Source organism: Panicum virgatum, chromosome 5N (assembly GCF_016808335.1).
Source record: "Panicum virgatum strain AP13 chromosome 5N, P.virgatum_v5, whole genome shotgun sequence".
NCBI lineage: Eukaryota > Viridiplantae > Streptophyta > Magnoliopsida > Poales > Poaceae > Panicum > Panicum virgatum.
The window spans coordinates 20,730,949-20,747,685 of NC_053149.1; positions in this window are offsets into that span (position 1 = coordinate 20,730,949).

Here is a 16,737-nt window from a genome sequence, read left to right on the forward strand (position 1 = left end):
CGATTTAGATCTGATCTAAGTGCTGCTTGCAGGTCGCACTACTTTAAGCGTGGACTGCTCCCTTTACTATCGGCCGTGCAATAGCAGATAGCTGGCGTCGCCATCGGCTGGCTATTCGATGGCCCCCCGGAAACGAACCGAGTTTTCGAACGGAGAACCTGACTCCCTGTATCCCCATGACAGTCCCTGGATCAGTAGCTATCACATACAGAACTCATCTCAGTTGCATATCACAGTCATACTTCTCGAGAAAGTCATTACTAGGATTTATTTATTACATAATCCAAAGGTTTGTAATACGAATTTTAGAGTACAAGCCCATTGGGCTAAAGGAAAATAATCAGAAAATAGAAATGGTAGCTATTCTTCTGGGCCATCCTTCACGAACACTTCTCCATAGGAAACCTTTAGTGTAGCACGAGCCGTCCTTAGTCTCCATCTTCTCCGTCAGCCTTGATCTTCAAGTTGGATACCGACTAAAACGTTAGATCTTTAGCTTCATTCCTTGTTGAGATCTTTGCTTTGTAGATGCCCAAACAGGGAGCATGAACAGTAAGAAAGGTGGCAATGAAAGTAAATGTCGAGCTTTCCAATAATAGTCAGAAAAATCAACCCCCTACACTGTGGAGAGAGGGGGCTAGTTATACCCCTAGCCCTCGGCCAGGTTTTCCTAAATTGCCCCCTCCCAACTCATTTACAGCTCACTCTTGGCCGGTTCCGGGGTAAAATTACAAGATGAGAGGTTTACAAATCCGACCTTCTCACGCAATTGGAGGGTGTACAGCTCCGACCTTCTTACATACTCACATTTTACTCACGTGTCTTCAGTCGACGAAGGTCACTATAACCTTCGGGTACCTCCGGGAGCTTGGGTCTTGAAAGCCCCATCAACAACCGGTCAGTCGTCACCGTTCCCGGTCGCGGGCTCTTCTCCCGAAGGTCTCAAACATCGAGTTTACGCTTCCGGGTAGACGTTCGTCACCTTCGGCGCGGTGGAGACTAAATCCTTCAGACCGAAGGTCTTGGAGCTTGTGCTTTCGCTTCATGGTAGCTATCCGTTACCTTCGGCCTTCGGAAGGTGATATCCTTCGGACCGAAGGTTATGGTCTTCAAGCTTGCGCTTCTCAGTGTTCATCTGATACTTTCGGGTGCGCTTAGCTCCATTTCGCTGTGGCCCTGCAAACAGGTTAGGGAGCATTTTCGAGGGTGAGGGCTTGACCCGAAGGTCCAATCCCCAACAGTAGCCCCTCGAGGGCGATGTCCGAAGCCGACGGTCCGAACCCTTGTTAATGAAGAAGATTGCGTGTAACCTTCAGGAAGCTCCCGAGGAAAAACGTCTCCCGAACCGTCGGCTGCAACGGTTGGTTTTTGTTGTGTACGTGTCGTTGCCTGATTGCTTCGTTTGGGCTGGGGTCTCCTCGTTTTTACCGCTGGAACTGTTCCTTTTCACCGTCTATATAAGCAGAGGAGGGGGGGGGTAGAACCTGTGCCCTTTCGAGCTTTGCTATCCTTCGTCGCTTTTTGCTATAAAGCGTTTTGTCCGAAGGTTCTTGTGCGTGGTAAATCTGCTTGTTTTCCTCGGTGTAAGTAACTACAGCTCATGGCTCGTACTAAACAGACAGCGAGGCTGATCGAAGGTTCGCTTTTTTGTTTGTGATTTGACTTTTTTTTTGTTTACTTTTGTAGTTATGGCATTTATTAAGAGGGCAGTTCTCCGTACAGACTCTGGTGCAGCTTCCGAAGGAGAGGCGGGTGGTTCGCAGCCTTCTCAGCAGCAGCAGTCCAGCGAAAGCCTCTCAGCTGTTTCTGCGGACGTGTCGAAACTAATGGCTCCGGAGAAACGTAAGACTCTGCTTTTCGAGCCATCTGTCGTATCACAGAGCATGATAGACTTCTACGTTACGAAGGGCTACTTCGCCGAGGGGGTTTGCCGCCCTCCGGGGGCAGAATTGATTCCTGTACCGGAGACCGGCGAGGTTGTAGTATTTAAGGATTTTTTTACAGCGGGACTTAGGCTTCCGATGGATCCAATTGTGCCGAAGCTTTTGGAGCCATTCAACGCGAAGCTGCACCATTTCACTCCGAACGGGATTGTTACACTGTCCAAGTTTCTGTGGGTAGTGCGTAGTTTCGGGGAGGTGTCTGTGGATGCGTTTTGCAGGCTCTTTCAGCTACACTGCCAGCCTCGGAAGGTTTATGTAGATGATGATGATGAGCTTAGCGAGGTTCAGAACGGCTGCTGCACCTTCGTTCCTCGCAAACCAAACAAAAGGACTGGCCTGTTGAAGGTTATGCTCTCGACAGCTTACAAGAACAAGTGGGAAGGGAACTGGTTGGAATACTGGTTTTACGCGAAGATTGGCTTCCCTGATCCCGAAGGTTCTAATGAGGAGAAGTACCTTCTTGCTTCGGACATTGAGATGTTCGATCACGTTTATCAGCCTGCCTTCAACAAACGAGGGCCAGGTTTCAAGTCGTGTCTGGAAGCTTTCATGACAGCTTGCCAGGTTTGTGGTGGCCGGGATGCTGTCGAGGAGTTTCTGGCTGCGAAGGTTTGGCCACTGGCTGCTGGCTGGTCTCCGGTGAGGTTCGAGCGCAAGAGTTTTGTTGGTTTGAAGTACGAAGTGACTTCTCCGTTTTTTGGGCTTTGAAGACCCGAAGGTGCCAGCGATGAAGTTATTGTTGACGAGCTGGAGCGTCGGGCTGCGGAGATTTTGGGGCCATGGAACAAAAAGGAGTACTGCTCTTTGGTTGAGGTGTGCGGAGGGAACCTTCGGTTGAACCGTTGCTTAGCTGAGATGGGCGTCGCTTACGAGCCTCGGCCGGTCCCGGCTAACGCCATTGCAAGGATGACGCCGCCGGGGAACGTAGGCTCGGAGGTTCCTGATGCGAAGTCCAAAGGAAAAGCTAAGGCGGAGGTGGCGGGGAGCTCCGGGTCTGCCGGTGCGCGGGGGCGCGGTCGCGGTCGGAAACCTTCGGGCTCGAAGGTTTCAGTTGCGCGGGCAGAGAGTGCCAAGAGAAAGGTGCAAGATGAGGAGGTTTCTTCGGGCGACAGCGGTACGCCCTCATTTATGGAAGAGCTCATGGGGACGGTGGGCGGGGAGATTGTAGTTCCCGAGGGGAGGCTTTTTAGATCCCATTATGATCTTAGCGATGAGTACGGGACCATGCTTTTCGGTTCCGGCCGTCGGGTTGAGGTGGCGAAAGCGTCGATTAATCTTTATTGTTCATCCGAAGGTACGACAAAACGCCGGAGGATTCAGAGCCTCGTCAAGACTGGGACCAAGCCCGTGGACCTTCCGAGGCCGCCCGTGCCGAAGGGTGCTGCCTCGACGGCCGATGTCTGTAACACCCGGTTTATAAAAGAACATAAACCGAGCAATCATATACGTGCCAGGATCAAGTCACACGTATATACAACAGAATGAACAGTATATCACAGCATATATCACGAATAAGTCATAATAAAACGAAATACGAATGTTATTTACTACATTAATGACAAAAATGTCTGATACAGCGGAAGCGAAGTACAAAATATGATAAAAGCTCTCCGAAGCTGAGCAGGGCGCCACAGGGACGTCGACTGGGAGACGAACACCTAGAAGTCCTCGTAGTCCTGGTAGCGCTGGACGAACTCCCTCGTGTCGGCAGGAACTGAGCAGCAGTAGCATAGCCAAGAGGAAAAAAATAGAGAAGAGGCAAGAGTGAGTACACAACTTGTACTCAACAAGTATAACACAAACTATGAGGCTCTAAGGTTGGCTGACTCAACTGCATTAGCTTTTAAGTGTTGGCAAGATTTTATTAAAGCTATTTACTACGAGTTGATGAATTACCATTAACCCAGTTACATAGTTATTAATCAAGTTTAATCATGTAACTACTGAGGAACCAAACCCAAAACCAAGCCACCAAGGTAACCCCGAGAAGCACCTCCCTCGTCGGAAGGAGATAACTCCACGAATCAAAAGGAGGATCTGGGCCGCTCATAACCGTGAGCACGGCTAGTATACCAGTTTTACACTCTGCAGAGGTTGCACATCTTTACCCACAAGTCGTGAGCTACGCCAGTTGTTCATCACACTTCCTTAGGTGAGATGACTAGCGACTCACTACGAGGCCTTTACAAAGAATCTCGTTGGTAGGGAGTAACCGCGAGGGTGGATCAGCGACTATGGAGCAGGTCTAGTGGGCGTCAAGACACGAAGCACAGACGAGGCCACTCAGCACGAGGGCCATAGAAGCTTACCGCCCCTGCCCCGCAGGTAAGTTACTCCAAACCAAAAAGATCTAATTATTACGCCAAGTCTATCCCATTCTAGCCTTGTGGTAGCGCTGTTGTCCCAGGTTGTCGCTCTATGAACCGGTCCTTATGGAGAGTGGCCAACCAAGCACTAAGCACCGTGCTGGCCCCCTAAACCATGTTTCTACAAAAACATCTTTTAACGAGACGTGAGCCACTCAAGCACGAAGCACAGAGGGCCACTCTCAGAATTAAGTTCAAGTAAACCATTAATCAAATTAATTAAAAAGGACCAGAGTATGTTATGGCGCAGCAACCTAGCACAACTAACCAAAATGCAACCCAAAGGTATATATAAAGAATATAAAGTGGCTAGGAAGTCCTTATAGGCATACAGTATTAAAATGCAGTATGAAATTGTAATTAAAGATGATAGGTTGTTCATGTTATACTTGCCTTCCTCGTACTGCTCCTGCTGCTGCTCAAAGTGCTCCGAAGACGGCTGCTCCTGGTACTGGTACTGGGGCTCCTCAGATGGATCAACGTCTACTCACGAACACATGGCCAAAACAATGCACCAAAATAAGCATACAAGCAAACACTAACAAAAACTATGAAATAGTACATCAATACATAAAAACAGCAAGAAAAACTAAGCTAAAACTATTCTACACGTTACAACGATCGCGTGGATAAAAAGAACGCTAAAAACGGAGCTAAAACGCATTTTCTAGGCTAAAAACAAGTTTCAGGGGCTCATTTGTAAGAAAACTGAAGTTCCAGGGGGTTTTCTGCTAAAACCGAGGGTCTGGACGTAAATAAACATTAGCTCCAGGGTCTAACTCGCAAAAAAGGACAGGTCCGGACGGCGGGTTGTATTTTAAAGAAACCCAGGGTCTAAAACGTAAAAGCAGGGGCGGGTTTGGAAATATTTTTCTACCGGTGTGGAGCGCGGGTTCATTTCGAGGAAGTTGGGGGGCTCTTATGCAGAAAGAGCGGGCCGAACCGGTACGCGCGGTTTCTGGCCGCTGGATCTGGATTTGAGGGTCTAGATCTAATGGATCCAAGATCTAATCGCGCGCGTTGAATCCGGATCGGACTGCGCAGGGGGGTTGGGCGCGCGAGCGGCGGCGGTAAGTCGCCGGCGGCTCTGTTCCGCGGCGGCGCGGCGGGAAACTCGCCGGACTTGGCCAAACCTGGCCGTCCGGGGGTCAAATCGACCCGTTTTTGGGTCTGCGGCGATCTACGGGGCATGTGTAGTCCACCTGGGCTCTAAACAGAGCTCGGGGAGGCTCGGGGCGGTACGCGCTGCGTCGGCGGCGGCTCTGCACGGCGGACTTCGCCGACGAGCGGGATTCTAAGGGCGCCAGGGGCTACGGATCACAAAAGCTAACACCAAAAGGGACCAGGGAGGGTTGTGGGTTCTCACCGGGACTTCTGGTGCCCGGAGCCGTCGCGCAGGTGGGTCGTCGGCGAGGTTCGGCGGCGGGATCGGTGCGGTGGCCGTGGACAGGTCGCTGCGGGGGTGCTCCGAGGCTGCTGACTCGCCGGGAAGACACGGGTGGGCCCTGCGAAGGTGGTCCAGGGGTCAAAGAAGCCCTGAGGTCGACGGCGGCGGGGAATTTCTTGCGAAAGGGCTCACCTGCGGCGGCTACTTCGCGAGCAATCCAGGCGCGTACACGGCTTGGATTGGGGACAGCGGGCTTGGTGAGTCTCCTGGAGTCAAGGCGAAGCCACGGCGAGCTTTGCAGGGGCCGGGGGGGGGGGGGGGCAGTGGCGCAGCGTGGCCGCGGTGGAGCAGAGTCTAGGTGAAAGTGATCGGGTGCTCTAGCCTAAGAGGGGGAGGGGGTGAATTAGGCTCTAATAAAAACTTAGACCTATGGCTCCAACTAGTTTGCACAAAACTTAAACTAAAACATGCTATCAATATGTGCAACTAGGTTGTTCTAGTGTAAAACCCCTATCCCAAAAGAGTTTAGCAACCTATAACCTTTCCTATCAAGAAACTATTCTATGAAAGTAAAGGCATACAAATTACTAGAAAGAAATGTGGAAGCTTAAAGAGTGGGATAGGAGATAGCAAACTCTTGACGCGGGTGTTTATCCCGTGGTTCGGTTAGCCACAAAGGCACACCTACATCCACGTTGTTGTAGCACTCACTAAGAGTATTGCTACTCGGCCACCAAGTCTCTTCCGTGAACACAATCACGGTCACCTTGGCCCCGGGTTCCACTAAGGAGCTTCTCCACAAAGGATGGGGGTCTCCACGTCCCCCGCACAAAGGTGTCGTCGCCGCTCCACACCAAGTCGGAGGGTCGATGACGTTGCCGGCGAGCTCCACTCTCCAAGGTGCCGGCGCACCAAGCTCTTGTTTTGGTTCACTAATGAACCACAGCACAAAGGCTGTAAGCCTTGCAAACTCACTCACTAAGAGCTAATCCTTTACACAACACTCTCAAAGTGTGCTAAGGGCTAAGGATATGATCTTGATGCTTTTGTATGGCTTGGAGATGTTCTTGGGTGTGTGTGGGATGTCCAGCAACTCCAGCAATCTTCAAATGGCCGGGGTGAGGCGTATATATAGGCCACCAAGTCTTGTAGCCGTTGCTCCAACGGTTAGCTGAAAATCTGCGTACCACCGGAAGAACCGATGCCTCTTGGCAGGGTAGCGTCGGTTCATCCGGTCACTCATAACACGAAGTAGCCGTTGGACTCCTGATGGCTGACGCAGAGACCACCGGTTGAACCGATGCAATGCACCGATGCCTCATCGGTTCAACCGGTGCTGAAAGAATCTTCTCCTGGACGCTGACGTCATTACACCGGTGGTATGCACCGATGCCCCATCGGTTGAACCGGTGCTGAAGACACTTCTCCTGGGCACTTGACATCGTCTCTGGTACAAAGGACGGCCAATGCACCGACGGTATGCTCCGATGCACCGTCGGTTGAACCGGTGCTGAAGAAACTTCTCCTGGGCACTTGACATCGTCTCTGGTACATAGGACGCCCAATGCACCGATGCCCTATTTTGGACCGTCGGTTCAACCGGTGCCTATAGGCTGACTTGGCTTCGATTCCCTTCTGCACCAAGGTATTATGGCGTCGGTTCTTCCGACTACCACCGGATGCTCCGATGCCCTGGCGTCGGTTCTTCCGGTGCTCCTGAATCGAAGAGCTTTCAGGGCGCTGCCCTGAGACCCGCGAGGGGCGGCTCCCCCTTGACCCCCGTCCGCTAACCGGGTAGCGGAACCCCCGTAGGGGCTGCCCTTCGGGTCTTGCTACGCCTATTTTCTCTTTCTCTTTGTCATCACTTGAACCTAAAAGCCTGAGAATGATCATCTTAACAATCATATTAGTCCAAGTGTTGTGTTGTCATTCGATCACCAAAATCACTCGAAATGGCATAAATGGTGCCATGTTCGTTACACTAGGCGTGGCGGAGCTGCGGCGGCGCGGTGATTCCAGGGCTCTAAGTTGCACAGGAGGGCGGGTGCGGCGCAAGGGAGACCAGGGCTGCGTTTAAAGGCTACGCCAAGATCTTGGCGGCCTTGGTATGGAAGGCGACCGCAAGGATCGCGGCGGCGGTTTCGGATGGGCCTGTTCGCGAAGGAAACGGATCACACAGCGGATTTGCGTGATCCCGTGCGCGGGACTCGACTTCTAGAAGGAGATGGCGCAGGCGAAATTGGACGGTGGGCCTGCCTAGGCGAGGTGGTCCACCAGACAGTGGGGAAGGGAGCTCGGCGCGAGCAGGCGCAGGGAGGAAGAAAGGAAGGTAAGGGGTGGAGCTGACCGGTGGGACCGGCTTGGCAGAGAAAGGGAAGCAAGGGCGCGTCGCGCGTCGGGCTGGAGGACGGCCCTGACGCGTGGGCCAGACGGGGCAGCGAGGGGGAGCGGGCGCACGCTGGCAGGCGGGCCCGTGCGGGGCGACGCGGGGTGACTGGCTGCTGCGCGAGCGGGGGGGGGGGAAGAGGAAACCTGGGCCGTGTGGGGAGCGGGCCTTTGCGCGAGCGCTTGCTGGGCCGCGCGCTGGGTGAAGCTGGGCCGAGTGTGTGCGGGTGGAAGCGGGCCCAAGCGGTTTGAGTGCTGGGCTGCTATGCCCGCGGGCTGGGCTGGGGGAGAGGGTTGGACTGGGTTGAGGTTTGGGCCTTCCTTTTCCATTCCTTTCCTCTTTTCTATTTCTACTTCAAACAAGATTTGAATTCAAATCAAAATTTGAATTCAAACCACACTCAAATAAAAATATGCACCGGCATGAATGCACATCAAATCTAAACCTATGATAAAATTTTAATTACTTAAGGAACACAATTAAATTAAATGCAAGTCTAAACACAATAACCTTAGAAAATTAAATAAAACCAATTAAATTTATTAATAAATGCTGAAATTTAAATTAGGGTGTTACAATGTCCTAAAGGACTCGGCTCCGGCCCCAAAGGTCACGCAGCCTGTTTTTGCGTTGGACATCGAGGAGGGGGAGGTCTTGGTGGGTGAGACACTGGTGGCGCTCAGAGGTGGGGAGGCTCGTGGAGTTTCCTCTGCTTCACCTTCGGACAAGGAGGTGGAGGCTTTGGAGGGGATGACCTTCGACGAGTCTGGTAAGTTTGACCTGCTTGACCTTCCCTGACTTCCTAGCTTGTTCGCCGCGTCCGAAGGGGTTTTTACTTTTGCTTTCTGCAGCTGTATCGTTGTCGATGCAACAGTTGTTGGCCGTGATGCATGGGCCTGGCGCGACTGGGACTCCCCCTCCCGAGAAAGGTTTGTGGTCTTGTTTTATTTTTGTCTCTTTATCAATTTCTAGAGTTCCCGAAGGTGATTTTGTTTTTAATTCAGGATTTAATTCGGCGGTGGCTGAAGCGTCCACCTCCGACACTGCTTTCATCGTTGGTGAGCTAAGTAAGAAGCTTACCTATGCCAGTCGGATGCTAATGCAAAAGGCTAAGGCGGATGCGGATCTTCGGGAGAAAAGCGCCAGCGAGAGATTGAGTCTGGCTGATAAACTGTGGCGGGCTGAGGCGGAGGTTCTCTCTCTGAGAGAGGAGAACCAGCAACTGAAGGTTAAGTGCTCGAAGCTGGAGTCTACCGCTTCGGATAACGAGAAGGTTCTGGAGAGCCTTCGGAGGACCGTTGAGGTGGATGCAAATGAGAAATCTGCCCTTAAGAGTAGGGTCACAGAGTTGGAATGGGTTCAGACTAGAATGGCGGAACTCGAGCGGGTCATACCCGAGGTTGCCAGATGGGCCGAAGGTGTGTACCAAGAGTACAAGACGGCTCTTGGTGCCCTTGGAGCTGAGCCTTTGCCCTTGCCTAAGCCAATCGAAGGTCTTCAAGTTTTCTTTCTGCTTCTGGACTGGTTGAAGTCGGAATTCGAGGGCCTTGGCGAGGTGATGAGCGTGGCAAATGACAACGCGGCCTCTGTTTCCTTCGAGGGGCTTGTTGGAAACCTTCTTCGTGTCGGCGCAGTTGATCTTGCCCGACTGGATGGTTTTCAGTATGTGCCGTACGAAGGTTTGGCAGTGGAGGTGGCGAAAATTCAAGAGTCGAAGGCTGCTTTTTTTGAGCGTTTCTGGGAAACTTCTGGCAAGGTTGCTGTTAGGACCCTGGCGGCCGCAGCTGCTGAGGTAGGGTTGTTTTCAGCAATTTTTCTGTCTTTTGTTTGTTTTTTGATTGGTTTTGTCTATTTGGTGCAGGAGGCATCTCCTGATTGTCCTTCGGAGGATAATCGAATGCCCGAGGATCAGAGATCTCCTTCGGGGATTGGTGCTGCTGGCTCTTCCGGGGCACAGGTCTAGAGATTAGCTTGTGGGGATTTGTTTCTAGGACTTGTATTTTTTTTGTAAATATTCCCGTACTGCAGGACGCGGACAATGCTAGGGTAAAGATGAGCTGGGTGGCCTTCAGCCTTGCTCACCCTGGATGCAGCATATCGGAGTATTTATTTTGGTCCGATCGTAATTCGTTGTAATTTTTGCTTTGTTGCTCGAACGTTACCTTCGCGAGGGTCTTTGAAATGTATGATATTCTCGCATGTCTTTCTTTATGCATCCTTCGCTTTGTATCCCTGGATGCATCCTTCGAGATGCTTTGTTGTATGCATCCTTCGAGATGCTTTTTTTTGTATGCATCCTTCGAGGTGCTTTGTTGTATGTGGAGAAAACGTCTACAATTTTGTTATTGTTATTACCCGACGAGCTAAGTGCAAGAGTAATGTTAAGAAAAACGTCTCCCCCCTTTCTCGCACTTGACTCGTTGGGTCCTTAGTTCGAAGGATGCGTTAAGGCTGTGCTTCGGGTTGCCGCTTGTTAGCATCGAAGGTTATCATGAGTTTGCCCGAGGCAGTGCGCGCGAGTTTTGTTTTTGGAAAAACGTCTCCCCCCTTTCTTGCGCGTTTTGTCTCGGGTTGTGGTCGGATGATGGATGCCAATTACTTGTAGGAAAAACGTCTCCCCCTTTCTGGCATCCGTCTTTCGAATTTCTCGGCGTTTTTTTTTGGTTCGGACCTTTAAAAGGTCGAAGCCCCTTGGCGTTATTTTTGCACTTATTGTGCTTCTGCCGAAGGTTTTTTGGTTCGGACCTTTAAAAGGTCGAAGCCCCTTGGCGTTATTTTTGCACTTATTGTGCTTCTGCCGAAGGTTTTTTGGTTCGGACCTTTAAAAGGTCGAAGCCCCTTGGCCTTATTTTTGCACTTATTGTGCTTCTGCCGAAGGTTTTTTTGTTCGGACCTTTAAAAGGTCGAAGCCCCTTGGCCTTATTTTTGCACTTATTGTGCTTCTGCCGAAGGTTTTTTGGTTCGGACCTTTAAAAGGTCGAAGCCCCTTGGCGTTATTTTTGCACTTATTGTGCTTCTGCCGAAGGTTTTTTGGTTCGGACCTTTAAAAGGTCAAAGCCCCTTGGCGTTATTTTTGCACTTATTGTGCTTCTGCCGAAGGTTTTTTTGTTCGGACCTTTAAAAGGTCGAAGCCTCTTGGCGTTTGGATAAGTATGCAAAGTTTGTGGATTCTGCATACTTTGCTAACTTACTGTTTGGTGCCGCATGTAGGTGTTTGCCGAAGCTTGCCACTTGGGCTGCTTCGGTGAAGGTGACAATTTGTTTGGGGAAATTCATTGTATTGAAATTGCTTACAATGGGTCCGCCTCGTCAAAAACCTCACCTCCGATGTGGAGTTTCCCCTTGTGAGGAAAAGAGTACGGCCCGTTTGCAATGTAAAAAAGAACTAAAAATAAATTCGAAGGTCCGCAATCGCTTATAGCTTCGCGATGCGCCCTTTTTACAAGTTTATATGTAGAACTTTTTGAGGCTGTCTGCGTTCCAAGGATGTTGCAGCTCGTTGCCTTCGGCGTCGGACAAGTGGTATGACCCTGGCCTGTTGCTCTTGATTACTAGGAATGGCCCTTCCCACTTTGGTTGAAGTTTGCCGGAGGTTTCGGCATTTGGCTTCCTTTTCAGGACCCAGTCTCCGACTGTGATACCCTTTTTCAGGACTTTCTTGTCTCTCCACTTCGTGGTTTCTTGTTGATACTTTTCTAGATTTTCTGAAGCTTGGAGAATGTCTAGTTCTATGAGGTCTTTGTCGTCCGAGGGGGTGATCTCGGCTTGATGTATCACCCTTAGGCTTCGATTTTTGAGTTCTTCTGGTGTCATTGCTTCGGCACCATATAATAGCCTGAATGGGGTGAACTTGGTGGTTCTTGATTCTGAGGTGTTGTGGGACCAGATGACTTTCGGGAGTTCATCGGCCCATTTTCCTTTTTTCTGTTCAAACAGGCACTTTTTGATGCTGCCGAAGATGATGCCATTGGCTCTTTCGACGGCACCATTGGATTGCGAGTGATACACCGAGGCGAAGATTACCTTCGTACCCACGCTATAACAGAATTCTCTGAAGATTTGTGAATCAAATTGTTTCCCGTTATCTACTGTTATCTCTCTTGGGACCCCGAACCTGCAGATGATGTTCTGCAAAAAGAATTTTTTGATCGTTTCTGAGGTTATGTTGATTAGTGGCTTGGCTTCGATCCACTTTGTGAAGTACTCGACAGCGACTGCTGCATACTTGTAGTTGCCCTGTGCTGTGGGTAGAGGTCCCACTAGGTCAATTCCCCATCTTTGAAGAGGCCAGGTCGGGGGTATCAGCTGAGTTGGCTCCGAAGGTTTTGAGCATTTTGGACCCGTCATTTGGCATGCTCTGCAGGTTTTCACTATCTGCTGAGCGTCCTTCAGCGCCGTTGGCCAGAAGAATCCTTGCCTGAAGGCTTTGGATACAAGTTGTCTGAAGCCAATATGTGATCCGCAAAACCCGGAGTGAATTTCCTTGAGGAGCTCGATTCCTTCGGCTATGGATATGCATTTTAACCATGGGCTGGTTACACCTGACTTGAACAACTCTCCCTCGGAGATTACATAGCCTCTCGCTCTCTGGAACATTTTCTTTTCCTCCTTTTCATTTGGCAGCTCGATGTTTCCCCGAAGGTACTTCATTATGGGTGTTCTCCAATCTTTGGCTGAGATGACTGAGACTTGTTTTTCTTTCTTCGGCTTGACCGAGGGTTCCGTGATTTCTTCGAAAAATACATCCGAAGGTAATTGCTCTTTTCTTGATGCTGCTTTTGCTAGCTTGTCAGCTTCGTCGTTCATGTGTCTCGGGATGTGAACGATGTCGAAGCCCTTAAAATACTTCTCCATGGATCTGACGGCATCGAGGTACTCGATGAGCTCTGGCTTTCTTGCCTCTGAGTCTTTTTCGATATGGTCTCTAATGACCTTTGAATCTGTTTTTACTATGAAATTTTGATGGCCGAGGGCTTTCATTTTGCGAAGGCCCAACAGCAAGGCTTTGTACTCAGTGGTGTTGTTGGTTGATGATTCAAAGTTGCCAAAGGTCAGCCATGCTGCGTATCTTGTTTTTGCTCCCGAAGGAGATTCTATGATTGCAGCGATGCCGGCTCCATCGTTGCACCAGGCCCCGTCGCAGTGCACGATCCAGGTTTCAGTCGAAGGTTCCTCCCTGAAGGTTGGGGATGTCCAATCTGCAATGAAATCTGCCAATACTTGTGATTTGATGGCTGTTCTTCTTTCGAAGTCTATGTAAAACTCGGAGAGTTCTGAAGCCCATTTGGCAATTCTGACAGATGCCTCTCTGTTACTGAACAAATCATGCAAAGGTTGATCTGTTACCACTATTATCTTGTGAGCTTCGAAATAGTGTCGAAGCTTCCGGGCAGACATGACTACTGCATATGCGATTTTTTCTAGCTCTGAGTACAGGAGCTTCGAGCCAGCGAGAGCTTCTGATACGAAATAAACAGGTAGTTGCTTCTTTTTCCCTTCACTCTCTCTCTCTCGAGCACGAGCGCTGCACTGACTGCGGAGTAGGATGCTGCGATGTACAGGAGCAGCACATCCTTCGGGTCAGGTGAGGTCATTTTGATCATGTTCTGTAGGTGGTTTTTTAGTGCCTGGAGTGCTTCGCTTTGCTCGTGGCCCCACTGAAATTTGTTTGCGTTGCGAAGGACCTTGAAGAACGGAAGGCTTCGGTCTGCAGAGCGGGGGATGAATCTGTTTAGGGCTACTATTCGCCCTGTAAGTTTCTGAACGTCCCTGATGGACTTCGGCTCCTCCATTTTCCAAAGGGCTTTTACTTTGTCAGGGTTTGCTTCGATGCCTTTTGTTGAAACCAGGCATCCTAGCACCTTTCCTTTGTGAACTCCGAAGATGCACTTGTTGGGGTTTAAGGACAGCCCTGCTTTTCTTAGGCTTGCGAAGGTTTCGGCCAGGTCTGCCACATGGTTGCTTCTTATTGAACTGGTTACAACGATGTCGTCAACATAAGCCAGGACATTCCTTCTGAGTTGGTGTTCTAAAACCACGGAGGACATTCTTGAAAAAGACTGTCCTGCATTCTTTAATCCTTCGGGCATCCTTACGAAGCAGTAGGTGCCGAAGGGTGTTATGAAGCTTGTTTTCTCTTCATCTTCCTTTCTCATCCATATCTGATGGTATCTAGAGAAGCAATCCAGCAGAGACATGAGTTGACTGTTTGCTGCGTCGTCAACGACTCTGTCGATTCTTGGCAGCGGGAAATCATCCTTCGGACAGGCTTTATTTAGGTCAGTGGAATCGATGCACATCCGCCATTTGCCATTCTTCTTTTTGACCGGCACAGTGTTTGCCAGCCATGTTGGGTACTTGACTTCTCTAATGACATTTGCATCTAGTAGTCTCTGGACTTTGGCCTTGACTGCTGCGACCTTTTCATCTGCCATTTTGCGAAGCTTCTGCTTCTTCGGCTTGATGTTTGGGTTGATGTCCAGGCGATGCTCAATAATGTCTCTGCTAACTCCCCGAAGGTCGCTGGCGGACCATGCAAAAACATCTTGATTCTTGCGGAGGAACTCGAGAAGTTCTTTCTCCTCTTCGGGCTCTAGGGTTGCATTGATAGTGACCATTTTGTCGGGGAGATGTTCATCGAGGGTGACCTTCTTGACTTCGCAATCTTCTTCGAAGGTTGCCTTCTCGCTGTCCTTTTGCTGCTCTTTGAAGGTAACGGGCTTGGATTCATTCCGAAGGTTGTGTACATTTTTCTATCCTGGGGTGTATCCCCGCTCAATGTCCCTCGCAAGTTGCTGGTCTCCGCGGACGGTGATGACCCCCGCGGGAGCTGGCATTTTCATACACAAGTATAGTTGATGGACGATAGCTTCAAACTTGTTGATTGTCCCTCTTCCTAAGATTGCGCGGTACGGGTAGGGCATTTCTACCACATCGAAGGTGATGTGCTCTGTTCTTGCGTTGGCTGTGTCTCCGAAGGATACGGGTAGTGACAGTTTGCCGATTGCGTTCACTCTCTTTCCTCCGAATCCCATTAAAGGGATGTCCGAAGGCTGAAGCAGGCTTCGGTCGATGCCCATCTTATCAAAGGTGTCAGAAAATATGATGTCTGCTGAGCTGCCGGTGTCAACTAATATTTTGCCAATCCTCCAGCCTTGAATGTTTGCCTCGATGATGAGGGCATCTGTGTGTGGGTAGCTGATGAGGTTGACATCTTCTTCGGAGAAGGTGATTGGAGAGTGTGACCACTGGGTTCTCTTGGTTGGACCTTCGGAGACGATGCAATGGACTTGCTTGAAGTAGTCCCTGCGCTGCCTCTTGTTTTCGAAGTCCAGGGTCGATCCTCCGGAGATGGGCATGATCATGCCGAAGGATGGTAGTGCCGTGGGTTGGCTATTTGTGGTTTGGTTTTCTTGCTTTGGTGGGTGAGCTGGGGGTGGAGGTAGCTGCTCCTGAGTGGGTTGAGCTTGGGTTGTGGTTTGAATGGGTTGCGTTTGTGGGTTTGGCTGCTGCTGCCAATTGTGATTGTAGTTGTAGTTGAACATGGGTGGGCGGTACGCTTGTGTAAATGGTGGAGGTGGGATGTATGAAGGTTGTGTGTACTGTATTTGTTGAGAAGGTTGGTTCTGTGGCCATGTAGTGTGGCCAACTAGCTTGGCCTTTTTCTCGGCCTCCATTCTGTCGAGGGTTTTCTTTTTCTCCGGGCATTGGTTTGTTCTGTGGTCGGAGTCAGATCCATGGAAGTGACAGAAGAATTTTTTGGGGTCACGCGAAGGTCCACGACCTCGGCCCCTTCCTCTGCCGCGACCTCTACCTCGTGCCCCGGACGAAGGTTGCTTGTCGTTTGAGCATTGAGGCTCTGACTCTGGTGGTGTCATGAAGGGATCGAAGGTTATCTGATCCTCATCTTCGTGCGAAGTTTCCAGAGGTAAGATGAGCTGGTGAACTGGCTGCTTCTCTTGCTGCCATGTTTGCTGGTTGTACTTTTCAGCCTGGCGCATGATTCTTCTTTGGTCGACCCTTCTGCGGTGGTCTGCGTCTGACTTCGCATACTTTTCTGCTTCTGAATAAAGCTCCTCTAGAGTCCTCGGAGGCTCTCTTATGAGGTGGGAAGCGAGCTGACCAGGCAGTAGTCCCTCGATGCATTTTTCTATCGCATCTTTCTCCGGGAAGTTTGGAATTTGAGCCTTCTTTTGGACAAACCTCCGGAAGTAGTCATAGAGGGGCTCGCGGTCATGCTGGGGGCACTTGAAATCTTTGACAGTGTTTGTAGTCAGCCTTCTGAAGCCCTGGAAGTCTTGGAGGAGTCTTCCTTTTAGCTGATACCAGTTGTTGGTTGATTGCGGAGGTAGGTACGAATACCAGTTGGCCACAGAACCTTCGCAAGCCATGACGAAGGACTTGGCCATGGTGGAGTCGTCACCTCCGGCCGAAGCGATGGTTGCTTCGTAGGCCATGAGGAACTGAGTTGGATCTGTTGTGGCATTGTACTTGGGGAGTTGAGTTGGCTTGTAGCCGAGCGGCCATGAAGTTCAATGCAGAGCAACTGAGAGTGGCGAGGTCGGGTCAAATGGGAGGTTGACCGGCGGTGGCCTTTGGTTCTCATTATGAGCGAAGGCTGTCTGTAGGATGACGCGGTTTTCTTGCTGGGAGGAG